Raw genomic sequence first — 14,051 nt, forward strand, 5'->3', positions numbered from 1 at the left:
AAGTAAGAATTAATGACGTGCCATGTAAAGATAAAGTGAGAGTTACGGCAATAGAGTCAGCCCCTGTTATTGGGAAAAACATCACCATTAGCCGTAACAACACTCTCTTTAGGAGGTGTTGTCATATACCGAAACAAGGTTTTGTTGAAGATCAACACCAGCCCAATTGGTGTTTGTGTTGAAGTGTAATCTTGCCTTAGCCCAAGATGGATCTAGGCCATGGACAAAGAAAGATCCATACACATTCTAGAGAATTCTAGCAAAGTTTAAGTTGGTGGAAGAATCTAGAAGAATGGTGAGGTTTCCACCAACATGCAAGATTAGTAGTTAGTAGAATTATCTAGATATCTCTAGCATGATGATTACATGCTTTTCCAAGGTTCCATCCATGCCTATAAAAGGAGAAGGCATCCACACCATTTGTATCAATCAAGCAACCAATCAACCAAGTGAGAGTGAGAAGTAAGAGTAGTCTTGTGAGGAGTGTGAGTGATCTAGAGTTTGTCTCTAGAAAGTGAGTGAGTGTCATTGCTTCTAAAGTTGTGTCCTTGAGTGTTTTAAGTGTTGTAATATTTTGTGAGTGTAATACAAGTAATTTGTTTACTTGTTTTGTCTTTCCAACACTTGTGTTAGAGTTGTGTACTCTAAGTTTTTCCTCAACAATTGGCATCAAAGCAGGACGGTCAGGGATCATTCTTGGTGGAGCTATCTTGAGTCGTGAGAAGTTTGGTACTCTGTAAGTTTGTTAGTCAAGCTTGATCGGTATAGTCGAAATCTTGCCGGCACGATGGGTGACCTTCAAGTAGTTGGAGGAATTAAGAAGCTCAACAACAAAAACTACAATACGTGGGCAACATGTATGAAGTCTTACTTACAAGGTCAGAACCTTTGGGAGGTTGTCGGTGGTGGTGAGGTTACACAACCGGCGGCAGAAGATGCCAATGGCATTTTGCGAGAGTGGAAAATTAAAGCAGGCAAATCGATGTTTGCTTTAAAGGCCACAATTGAAGAAGAAATGTTGGAGCACATCCGGGATGCCAAAACGCCAAAGGAAGCATGGGACACTTTTGTTACACTCTTTTCAAAGAAGAATGATACAAGACTGCAACTTTTCGAGAACGAGTTGCTATCGATGGCGCAACACGACATGACGATTGCCCAGTACTTTCACAAGGTGAAGTCGACATGCCTCGAAATTTCAGAGTTAGATCCAACAGCTCCTATTGGGGAAACCAGGATGAAGAGAATAATTATCCATGGTTTGAAACCCGAATATCGAGGGTTCATTGCCACTGTACAGGGATGGCCAATACAACCATTGCTTGTTGAGTTTGAAAATTTGCTTGCAGGTCAAGAAGTTATGGCCAAGCAAATGGAAGGAGTCTTGCTGAAAGGTGAAGAGGAAGCACTCTACACCAGCAAAAGCAAAGTCACTTTCAAGCGGTACACTGGTAGTGGATCTAAAAAGGATGGAGACAAGGTGAAAAGTCACCAAGGAAAGGGAGGCTCTCGTCTAGGGGGAGCTTCGAAGAATCGCGGTAATAGTAGAAAGTTTGATGGCGAGTGTTACAACTGTGGGAAGATGGGCCACATGGCGAAAGATTGTTGGACCAAGAAAACGCCTGTTGAAATTAATACTGCTACTTCCAGTTTGAAGGAGAATAGTGAAGATGGTTGGGATGCTGAAGCATTATTCGCTACGGAGGAAGAAGAATTAGCACCCACGGTAACAACATAAGAACAGATTGACTACAAAAATGATTGGATCGTAGATTTGGGCTGCTCAAATCATATGACGGGTGATAAACAGAAGTTGCAAAACCTATATGATTAGAAGGGAAGTCGTGTGGTGGTGACAGTCAACAACTCAAGGTTACCGATAGCTCACATCAGTAAGACGATAGTTACGCCTCGATATAATTCTAACCAGGTGCCACTTCAAGATGTTTATCATGTCCCAGGAATGAAAAAAAAAATTTGCTATTTGTGGCCCAATTGACATCATCAGGCCACTATGTCTTGTTTGGTCCACGAGATGTGAAGGTGTATCGTGACCTCAAAATCTCAGAAATACCAACAATGGAGGGGCGACGATTGGAGTCAGTTTACGTAATGTCAGCAGAATCTGCATATGTAGATAGGACAAGGAAAAATGAGACATCAGATTTATGGCACATGTGGTTAGGTCACGTTAGCTATTCCAAGCTAAGTGTGATGGTGAAAAAGTCGATGCTTAAGGGGCTTCCTCAACTTGACGTACGAATAGACACAGTATGTGCAAGATGCCAGTATGGTAAAGCACACCAATTTTCATATGAGGAATCGAAGTTTAAAGCAAAAGAACCATTAGAGTTAGTTCACTCTGATGTGTTCAGACCAGTTAAGCAACCGTCAATTGGTGGTATGCGGTACATGGTGACATTCATTGATGACTTCTCAAAGTATGTGTGGGTCTTCTTTATGAAAGATAAATCTGACACATTCTCAAAGTTTAAAGAGTTCAGAGAGTTAGCCGAAGGAGAAGTGGGAAAGAAGATCCGTTGCCAGCACACAGATAACGGAGGAGAATATAGCTTAAGTGAGTTCTCTCAATACCTAAGGGAATGCCAAATACGTCATCAATACACTTGTGCCAACACACCGTAACAAAATGGTGTAACTGAGAGAAAGAACTGGCATCTTGCAGAAGTTTGTCGAAGTATGCTACATGCAAAGAACGTACCGGGAAGGTTTTAGGCTGAAGCAATGAGGACTGCAGCCTTTGTGATCAACAGACTTCCTCAACCTAGGTTAGGATTTGTTTCACCCTTTGAGAAACTGTGGAACATGAAACCTATAGTTAGCTACTTTCGAGTATTTGGCTGTGTATGTTATATATTTGTTCCTAATCATTTACGGAGCAAGTTTGACAAGAAAGCTGTTAGATGTATCTTTGTGGGATACGACAGCCAAAGAAAGGGGTGGAAATGTTGCGATCCAACAAGTGGAAAATGTTACACTTCACGAGATGTGGTGTTTGATGAAACGTCTTCTTGGTGGTCCTCAGAGAAGGAGGTGCTACCAGACTCCAGAGAATTTGGAGAAAAGCTGCAACAGAAGATGGGGGAGCATACTATCCAACTCCAACCCAGTTTAGATAAATCAGGAGATCCAAATGGCGATGATGTTGAACAAAGAGTGGCTCAGAATCCTTGGTAAACTGTCGTGTATCAACAACCAAACGAAGAAGGTGGGCCTAGTGAAACGGAAGAATCAACTCCACAATCTCAACTCTGAAGGTTAACAAGAACACGAAGGCCAAATCCTAAATACGCCAATGCAGCCATAATTGAAGAAGCAACAGAGCCTGAGACGTTCGAAGAAGCAACGCAGAGTTCAAAGTGGATGACAACTATGAAAGAAAAGATCGATGCACTTCAGCAAAATCAGACTTGGGATCTCGTGCCAAAGCCAAGAGATGTGAAACCCATATCCTGCAAGTGGGTTTACAAGATAAAGCGCCATCCAGATGGGTTAATCGAGAGGTACAAGGCACGATTGGTAGCTCGTGGTTTCTCTCAATAGTACGGACTAGACTATGATGAAACATTTAGTCTGGCGAAACTTACAACAGTACGAGTCCTACTTGCACTTGCAGCTAACAAAGATTGGAATCTATACCAGATGGATGTGAAAAATGTTTTCTTGCATGGAGAGTTAGATCGGGAGATCTACATGATGCAGCCAATGGGCTTTAAAAGCGAAGCTCATCCTGAGTACGTGTGCAAGTTAAGGAAAACACTCTATGGTTTGAAACAAGCACCAAGAGCGTGGTACGGTAAAATTGCAGAGTTTTTCACACAAAGTGGTTATTCAGTAACACCTGCAGATTCCAGCCTGTTTGTCAAAGCCAATGAAGGAAAGCTAGCTATCGTGCTAGTGTATGTGGATGACTTAATCATAACCGGTGATGATGAGGCAGAAATTCTTCGGACAAAGGAGAATTTATCAGTCTGTTTCCAGATGAAGGAACTTGGTCAACTCAAGCACTTCCTTGGTCTAGAGGTTGATCGAACATAGGAAGGAATATTTCTTTGTCAATAGAAGTATGCCAAAGATTTGTTGAAGAGGTTCGGAATGCTCGAATGCAAGCTGATTTCGACGCCGATGGAGCTAAATGCCAAATGTGTGCACATGAAGGAAAAGATTTGGAAGATGCGACGATGTATCGACAATTGGTAGGTAGTCTGATCTACTTAACCTTGACTCGACTTGACATTTCTTATGCAGTTGGTGTGATGTGTCGGTACATGTAAAATCTAAAGAAGCCTCACTTGGAAGCAGTTCGACGAATACCGAGATATGTGAAAAGTACAATTGACTATGGTGTTTTGTATAAGAAAGGTGAAAACTGCAAGTTAGTTGGTTATTGTGATGCAGACTTTGCAGGAGATCATGACACCAGAAGATCGACCACTGGGTATGTCTTCAGAATTGGTTCTGGAGTAGTTTCGTGGTGCAGCAAGAGACAACCAACGATGTCTTTGTCAACCACAGAAGCAGAGTATAGAGCAGCAGCAATGGCAGCTCAAGAGAATGCATGGCTGGTACAGTTGATGGGTGATCTACATCAACTAGTAGACTATCCAGTACCATTGTACTATGATAACCGATTGGCAATTTGCTTGGCGAAAATCCAGTCTTTCATGCAAGAACTAAACATGTGGAGGTACACTATCATTTCATTAGAGAGAAGGTCTTGCAAGAAGAGATTGAGATGAGACAAATCAATACAGATGAACAAGTTGCGGACTTGTTCACTAAAGGTTTGAGTACTGGCAAGTTTGAAAAATTTCGTTTTCAACTCAGCATAGAGGAAAGAATGAGCTGGTGTGGAGGGGGAGTGTTGAAGATCAACACCAGCCCAATTGGTGTTTGTGTTGAAGTGTAATCATGCCTTGGCCCAAGATGGATCCAGGCCATGGACAAAGAAAGATCCATACACATGCTAGAGAATTCTAGCAAAGTTTAAGTTGGTGGAAGAGTCTAGAAGAATGGTGAGGTTTCCACCAACATGCAAGATTAGTAGTTAGTACAATTATCTAGATATCTCTAGCATGATGATTACATGCTTCTCCAAGGTTCCATCCATGCCTATAAAAGGAGAAGGCATCCACACCATTTGTATCAATCAAGCAACCAATCAACCAAGTGAGAGTGAGAAGTAAGAGTAGTCTTGTGAGGAGTGTGAGTGATCTAGAGTTTGTCTCTAGAAAATGAGTGAGTGTCATTGCTTCTAAAGTTGTGTCTTTGAGTGTTTTGAGTGTTGTAATATTTTGTAAGTGTAATACAAGTAATTTTTTTACTTGTTTTGTCTCTCCAACACTTGTGTTAGAGTTGTGTACTCTAAGTTTTTCCTCAACAGCTTTTGTCATATGTCATGCGATCAATTGCACTGAAGGCAATAATCCCATCGACGTCTCTATCAACAGATGCAATCGAAACTTTACCAAAGATTACATGTGTCATCCACAATATTAGAGAAAGAAGATAACTGGTCAATACATGACAAGACAAGTTATGTGGTCTTATAGCCAGTAATGGTATTGACCGAAGTCATATTAGAACTGTTGCTACCACCAGTTGGTTCCTTCTTATTGTGGCCAGCAACTATTGCTACAACTCTTGTACCTCTATCAGCTACTTTGTCTTGTCCTGTGCGACGAGAACTCCCTGCAGTCTTCAGTTGTTTATGACTCTCCAAAAACCAATCAAACTAACCATGTTTTTTTAAACATGTTTCATTTGTATTCCGAGTACCATTGCTAAAAACATAATAAAGATTATCCTTCTCAATATCAGGTACTTAAGTAGAGCGGGAAATTCTAGAAGCAGAGTTCTTGGCCACCATGGTGATGACATAATTAGGATTGAATCTTTGAAAAATATTGTACCTAAAGGTTAGGATAGAAAAGATGGGATCAAGCTTTGATTGATGTGATAAGGCGTGGACTTAGTGCACATGAGATAAAGTTTGAGAGCTTCATTTATTATTGTGATAAGTGCATGGTCAGCAGCAACGCATAAAGACTCAGAGTCAGTGCAACTAGGATTACTTTTCACGACTTGTGCATGCAGGTCTCTATAAATACCAAACAGCAGATGACATTCAAACCCCTCCAAATCAACATACAAAACTGTCATGTGCAAACTCTCGCTCTACGCGAAACCTCTCAAAGACCTTGAAATTTTTATTTTCCTTTTTCCCGCCAACACACCTTCAATTTGGATAAATAGCATTGTGGTGACAACTGACAACATCTTCAGTTTGGATAAACAACACTGCTTTGAGACCAACTGGTTACCTATCCAAGTCTCGGTCAGTAAGGATTTTCGAGTCCTTGTTGGAAGAGGTCATCTCATCATCCTTCTTGGCGAAGTGAGATGTTACCAGGTTACTAACATTCGGCATACTGAAAGCCGAATTTGATATTGAACTTCACAGAACTAGCAACCTTGTCTTCAGGCTCTATAACACAAAGGTCGAGATGTGTTCCTTCCTCAGCCGCAGTCGCAAGATTCAAAAGTCAGCAGTGCGCCCAACACCACATCAACATACATTTTACTCCCTGGTCGAGCTTGGCCGACAAGTTGGCACGCCCTGCATTCAACTGAATGACGTAGTTAGCTTACTAACTATTCGACCTACGCGCCAAGTAGGCTAAGTAGTTTTTAGGGTCAACAGTTTCAAGCATAGTTAATTACCATTGAGCCTCCTGATGAACCATTATTAAAGCATTCTTCCTCACTGGGAAGTGGCTTTGACCAAAGGTAATCACTCTGGACGCTATCAAATACATCATCGAGTCTAGCAAGAAAGTTATAACCTCGCCCATTCATCAGCTCTACCTTGCGGTTCCTCAGATCAGCAGTACTGACTTTTTTGCTAGGGCGACACTTATCGAGTTCTTGCCAGATACTTTTCAGTTTGTGATCTTGCTTTGTTTGGGTAGCCCTACAGTGGAGTTCATAGATTTGAGATTTGTTAAACCCAATATAAAACATTTGGGTTGTGATGAGTCTATATTTTACTATATATTTTACCCTAATCTTAGTTTATTTTGGTTATTATTTTGGAAGAATTTTGATACTTTGAATTGTATTGTCAATATAGGACTTTCAACTTCCTCCACGAAAAACATGACCAAATGGACCAATTTTAGAGTGATTCTAATTGGAGGACGTTCGTGAGTTGCTTAGCTTGATTGTGTCAAAATATAATATTTTTCCACCAAGCGGTTATTTTCTAGCGATAGAATAAAGGAGTAGCATGCAATGTTGTCAAAGTGACATTTTGGGCTTAATTGAGCGTTTTGGCATTCAAGATGGTTCTTTTGATAATGGACCCTTTTGCAAAGTTGTTTAGGACGTCCTAAACTTTAATTCAAGCAGTTTTGGGCTTGATTTGGAGCCTTGAAGGTCCAAAAATGTGGGATTCTTTGTGTCTACTATGATTTCCCAAAGTTTGAATAAGAATATATTTTCTAGTTATTTTATTTTATTATGTTTCCTAGTTTTTATAAGACATGTTCTAGGTAAGGTTTTATTTTGTATTATTATAAATAAGGCTACTTAGGCATTAGGGTATGAGGGGGGAAGATGTGTTGTACCATACATTGGGCCTTAGTATTTGGGCTTCATGACCTAGCCCATGATGTATGTAGGAGGTGAAGGAAACCCTTATTTATATAAAAGGGATTCTTCACCCTCACTTGAAGAGAGAGCAAATGAGGGCAAATAATAGAAATAGAGAGAAAACCCTAGCCTCCATAATCTCTATGTACATTGTAACCCTCAATTTACATAGTGAAATCGAATTGGCACTAGTGTGGACGTAGTCCCAACTTGGGTGAACAACAATATATCTTTGTGTTCTTGTGCGTTTGTGTGATTTACAGTCAAATTTACGTTGGTCCAAGATTGACCTGATTTTGTCCATCAACATTTGGCGTCGTCGGTGAGAATCGACACGAAAAGCTATGTCGGTTATCTCTCAATTTTTCATCCCACCACTGTGAAACCGTCACAACCTCACCACACTCCACCGTGAAGCTACAAACCCGAGAACCCAAAACCTTCCTCTTTGACTTTTCCAGAAAACCCCAAATCCCCAATCTCCTCTTCCATCAATCAAGAACTTTAGAGAGAATGTGATGCCTTTGGAGTGAGAAAGAAAATTCCAACTTCCATTTCCTATCTCGGTTATTTGGTTCTCTCTTCGATTGTCGGATTAGAGTTACAGCAGAACTCCGGAGTCGACCTTTCTCCTCGAATCACAAGGAAATCTAAGAGCTTTTTCGGTTATTCTTAATGGCATTTGAAAATTACATGAATAATGGTGGATTCCTCAGAAGAATCAAATCGCAGCCGCTGCCCACCCAGGCTACAACTTGCAGCCGCGACATTCAAATCACGCAACTCATGAATATTGGCTTCCCTCTAGCTGCACCGTCTTGGGTCGGTCTACGAAACCCAAACGAAACTGCCATCATTTAACCCAGGTCGAGGTTGCTGCCATACGCAATTAACGGAGTCCCCTTCGTTTACTCAAAAATCCACCACAACCAGTTGAATCGGGGGACTCAGATTGTCATCCCTACTCAACCCGAGAGACGCCGCCGCTGCAAACTCGCCGGAGGCATCCCTCTGAAATTTTCGGCCATGCGCACTGTACGGAAAAACCCCACGAAGAAGGAGATAAGAGTAGCTTTAGCAAGAGCAATTGCTCGATGGACCGACTTCAGCATAGGGCTTGATTGCCCTAGGGAGGAAGTCCAGCATTGGGTGGCGAGGGAGCCCAAGCAGGCCCGAGCGCCTGAGGTGAGTCTGACGCCAGTTGATTTTAAACGCCTGTTTTAATTTTTTTCTGTCAAGCGCGTGGCGCTCAAGCGCGCGTGGGCGCGCGTCAAGGGACAGAAAGTCAGAAAATGGGCCTACGACTCACTAATTTTTTGTTACGGTTGGGGAGCCACGTAGCTTCCCCACGCCCGTTGGATTTCAACGGCTACAAATTGTGGATCGTTGGATTTCCAATGGTAATAAAAATGAAAAAACCTTATTTAATATCATCTGTTGGATCTGAGATCAACGGTTCACATTATTCGACTTAAAAAAACAGTTAAAAAATGAGAAATGTTACCGTTGTGCCACATGGCACAATCTGGAGTGTTGGAATTCAAATTTGTTTGAATCCAACGATATAGATTAATTAGGTGAATAAAAAATTAAAAAAATATAAAAAATTATTAAAAATCCAAAAAAAAATTTTTGAAAAATTAAAAAAAAATTGATTTTACTTTTCTATAAATACCTTCTCATTATCTTCTACCTTACACCACAATTTCATATTTTCTCAACCACTTTCAACCACTTTCCTATCTTTGTCTCAAAGTTTCAATCCAATTTTTTTCCAACAAAATGACTACTGTTGCAGGTACGAATTGGACGTTTTTTTGAAAATGTTGCATTGTATACCAGTTGGGTTGAAGTTACTCATGACGCGATTATAGGTAATGAGATGCAGTTGCGAGAAATGTTGAGTCTTATTCATACCAGTTTTCTTGAGAAAATTGGTGGGAAAAGAACCAAAGAATCGATATCCAATCGTTGGAAATTACTTAGCCAATGGTTTAGTACGTGGAGAGACGCATTGACACAAGTTAGTGGTAATCTTTGAAGTGGGAAAAATTTAGCGGATCAGGTAACAATATATTATTCATTTGTTTGTACTATACCCAAATTTACACTATAATTATTTGTTTGTATTATTTATTTGTTTCATACTTTCATTATAATTATTTGTTTGTATTATTTATTTGTTAGCTACTTTCATTATAATTATTTATTTGTTACGTACTTTCATTATAATTATTTGTTTCTCTTATTTATTTGTTAGCTACTTTGATTATAATTATTTGTTTTTATTATTTATTTGTTACATACTTTCATTATAATTATTTGTTTGTATTATTTATTTGTTAGCTACTTTCATTATAATTATTTGTTTGTATTATTTATTTGTTACATACTTTCATTATAATTATTTGTTTGTCTTATTTATTTGTTACCTACTTTCATTATAATTATTTGTTTGTATTATGTATTTGTTACCTACTTTTATTATAATTATTTGTTTGTCTTATTTACTTGTTACCTACTTTCATTATAATTATTTCTTCTCCCGCATTGTGTAGGAACTTTAAGCACACGCTTGGTATAATGCCAAAACCAAAAGCAAAAACAAATCATTCACCCGGTGGAAATGTTGGAATATTGTCAAAGATTGTCCTAAATTCAGAGTTGTGCCTGTCGGTCCAGAAGTTTTCATGAATAGCACCCATTTACATTGTACACCCGATATTTAACCGGTAGGCATGTTCATGAAGATGAGGCAGAAGAAGTGCCCGAAACGCCCCCCTGAACAAGCGCCGGGGTTGAAAGCCACTTGGGAGACAAAAGAGCGTATGTGAGATATGTATCCACGTGTATTTTATGGCTTTCATAGTAGTTAGTATTGAAATTTCGGGGACGAAATTTTTATAAGGGGGGTAGATTGTGACGACCCGTCCCTAATTTTCCTATGTAATTTCTCCCGAGTTTGTGTATTGACGATTATGCCCTTATTGGCAAGTGACGTGGACTTATTCTTATTGCATTCCTTTTTATTTCTCGCTATGGCATTTAACTTGTACATGCTAGTACGAGTAGGCGTAAATTTTAAAGTGTAAAAATATCTACTTCGGATAGATTTCGATTTCCTTTTACTGTAGGAAATCTAAAAAATAAAAAAATAAAATAAAAAAAAACTATCCTTGGATTCCTTTTAAACCCATCCCGTGCACTTCCCCTTTCATTATTCACTGTCACCATCCCATCTCTTCTTTATTTTCTGTTCCCTCAGTCAGAAAAGCATCTCTCTCTCTTCTCCCTCTCCCACACCACATTCCTTTTTCTTCTTCCTCTCTGCAACAACCACAAAACACACCAAAACTCACAAACGTGAAAAACAAATTACATCATCATGCTCATCTCAGTCCCACGAGCACAACCATGACCTTAAAATCTGGTGTGGATGAGTTTTGACTCACCAACTCGGAAGGTTGACTCGGCGAGTTCGACATATCGATTTTCAAGCCATGCATGTCTTAGGTAAGCCTTGATAAACCCTTAGAACCTTCATTTCACTTTTATGGGCTGTTATTGATCATTTGTTTGTGTTTTGAATGTGTGGTTTTACCCAGAAACTCGAGAAGAAGGAGAACTTGCCATTTTTCACTTAAGAACCATGGCCATTTGGTCACTTTCAAACCATTTTTCTGGTCATCCTCGACCACAACTGGACTTCTTCTAGGTACAAACTTGTTCTACATTCCTAACTTCAAAATGGCTTTTGAATCACTGAGTTTGGTTAAGTAATGAGTTAGAAATCAACTCTGGAAGTTAGGAAGAAAATTTCAGTTTCTGGAAAATTTGTAACTGTGGTCGTTTGGCCACTTTCAGGCCAAATTTCCGATTAACTCAGACCATATTCAAACTTTCTGTAAATTGGGATCGGTAGATCACATTCCTAGCTTCAATCTGGCTTTTGTAGAAGTGAATTTGGTTAAGAATCGAGCTCGTTATGGGCTTTGGAAGTTGGGCAAAAAATCTGCAAAACTGCAGATTTTCACGAAGAAGGCAAGTACAGTGTACTCGCGGGGGCGTGTGGGTGCCCGTGGACCGCCACTTTGGGCGGCGTGTGGGGGCGCGTCCGACCTCCAGCCGGGGCGTGTGCATTCGTGTCGTCGAGTAGATCGATTTCATATATTTTATACCCTAGGTTTGAGCAAACTATGGGGGTTTTATTTAGGTTTGCGTTATGTGCTTTAATTAATGTTATTTAGTTATTTCACATATAGGGAAACTTATTCCGAGGATTTTCGAGGCCAAGTTAGGCTCGGGGGCTACGACCCAGCGACGTACTTGTGAGTGGGTAGTTGTTTTATACCTATATATATTTATAGTTTCCATAAATGCGTATTTACTTCACTTTTACGCCTATCTTGCCTAGTATCATTATTGTGATATAAATTGTGATAAATGCTGCTATATGGTTGTGATATTACTGTCATGGCATTCATACGTACTTGTGTACATGCTCATCTTGCTCCACCCGCTGTTAGTACTCGCCCCAGGGCCAGAGCCAGTCTTTCATGTGTATGTTCACATCCGCACTGTTCGCTCACCTTGGATCCAAGTTTAGGTGCCAGTCTTGTCGGGTAGATTGCATTAGGCGATCCGACTTGTATGTGATGTGCTTTTGCACCGGTCTTCATGTGATTGTAGTACTACAGCATATTGATTACACCTAGTCTTGTTCATGTCAGAAACCATCTGTTCGAACTTGTGCATCAGCTTGGATGGATGATCACTTAGTTATATTGATTATCACATGATTATTATGGTGGCATATGATACATCATTTACTTGGCATATTTCTGGTTATATGGCTGATATATTGGATTTTCATACTTACGTAGTATGTTTTGAGGAAACTATACTTGTTTTACGGCGAGGGGTTAGTATATTCAAAGATAAAGGTTTTCTTGTAAGCATTGTTTTGCTGACCCACTCAACTTTGTTTTTCGCCCCTCCAGGACCTAGATAGCTGTACTCTCTGTGGCACTCGAGGAATCACGGCAGTTCTGACATTTCCTTCTGTTTGGACGTACGAACTTATCACTATTATGTAATAAGCGTACTTTGGTTGCTTTGACTACTCTTTCGTAGTCTCACTGTCTATTACGCTCTGAATAATTGTAGTGGGTTCAACCCACGAATTGCGCACTCTTTCACTGTTTAGTTCTAATTAGTTTTAATTTTATTCACATTTTGCATCTCTTACCCTTATGGTTACCTCACCTCACGGTGACGGCCAGCATGCTTCGACCTTTCCAGGTCGGGATGTGTCACTTGGGCAAAGACATTGAGGTCATTTTGAACTCCCAGAACCCCGAAAACGGGGTGCCAAATCCATGTATCAAAAGATGTCACCGCCTCCAAAATGATACTTTTTTATCCTTTTATATCCCCATAACCGCCTTGCCATGCACTTAGATAGTTTTTCTAGGTCCAGTGTATACAGTCGATGCTTCTAATCATCCCAGGAAAACCTCGCATCTCGCCCTTCTTCAGAAGCATTTGCAAGTCTATCTTAGTAGGTTTTCGGAGGAACTCTGTGGTGTAGATAGATTCGATTGCTTCGCAAAACCTCATCAGGGATTCAAGAATGGTTGATTTCCCCATCCTCGCTATCTCGTCCACTTGGTCTACAAATGCTGCATATGCAAGCATCTGCAAGGTAGCAATAAGTTTTTGCTCAAGAAGGAGACTCATAGCACCAAAAGCATCATTATTTTGCACAAAGTAAGAATCATGATTGCAAACAGCAATCATGATTTTGTTGAACAAATGTCGTTCCATTCTATAACAACGTCTAAAGTACGTATCAGGAAATGCACTATTACGGACAAAATAATCGTCCAAGAGTTCCGTACCTTGTCGTTGCCTGCTTCTATCAAGGTTTGCGGAACATCTGGGCCTGCAGATCTAAGCCACAGCTTGGATAACCCGACGGGAGATTGAACATTCATTCTCATTGGTTAAACAATTCTTCCTCTTGCTGATTGATTTCCCACATCATCCTTGAGGAAGAAGAAAACATTGTAAGAAGGAAGCAGAAACCATGAATAATGATAGAGATCTTAAGAAAATTGGTGTAAGATTTGTGAGGATGGATGGTGGCTTATATGGAGGATTCAGAAAGGATTAGGTTGTAGATAATGCCATGTGGCATGTCGTCATTCGTTAAAAATCTGACCGAAATCTATCCTCAAAGATTGTAAACAGATTGTGACACGTGGTGCGACATGATTGGTTAAAAATCTTATCGGAAATCCATCACCAATTATTGTATTTTCAGATAATGACATGTGGGACAACGAGAACGATTAAAAATCTTATCGAAAATCCAT

The 14,051-nt window shown here is 40.0% G+C and overlaps 1 long non-coding RNA gene across 1 annotated transcript; it reads left to right on the forward strand.

Moving 5' to 3' along the window:
* Positions 1-11,935: 11,935 nt before the first annotated feature.
* Positions 11,936-12,901, forward strand: LOC139192066 (uncharacterized). The gene is made up of 2 exons (XR_011575861.1): positions 11,936-12,002; positions 12,675-12,901. It is a non-coding gene; the product is annotated as an uncharacterized lncRNA (long non-coding RNA).
* Positions 12,902-14,051: the final 1,150 nt, after the last annotated feature.

This window comes from Malus domestica, chromosome 15 (genome assembly GCF_042453785.1).
Source record: "Malus domestica chromosome 15, GDT2T_hap1".
NCBI classification, from domain to species: domain Eukaryota; kingdom Viridiplantae; phylum Streptophyta; class Magnoliopsida; order Rosales; family Rosaceae; genus Malus; species Malus domestica.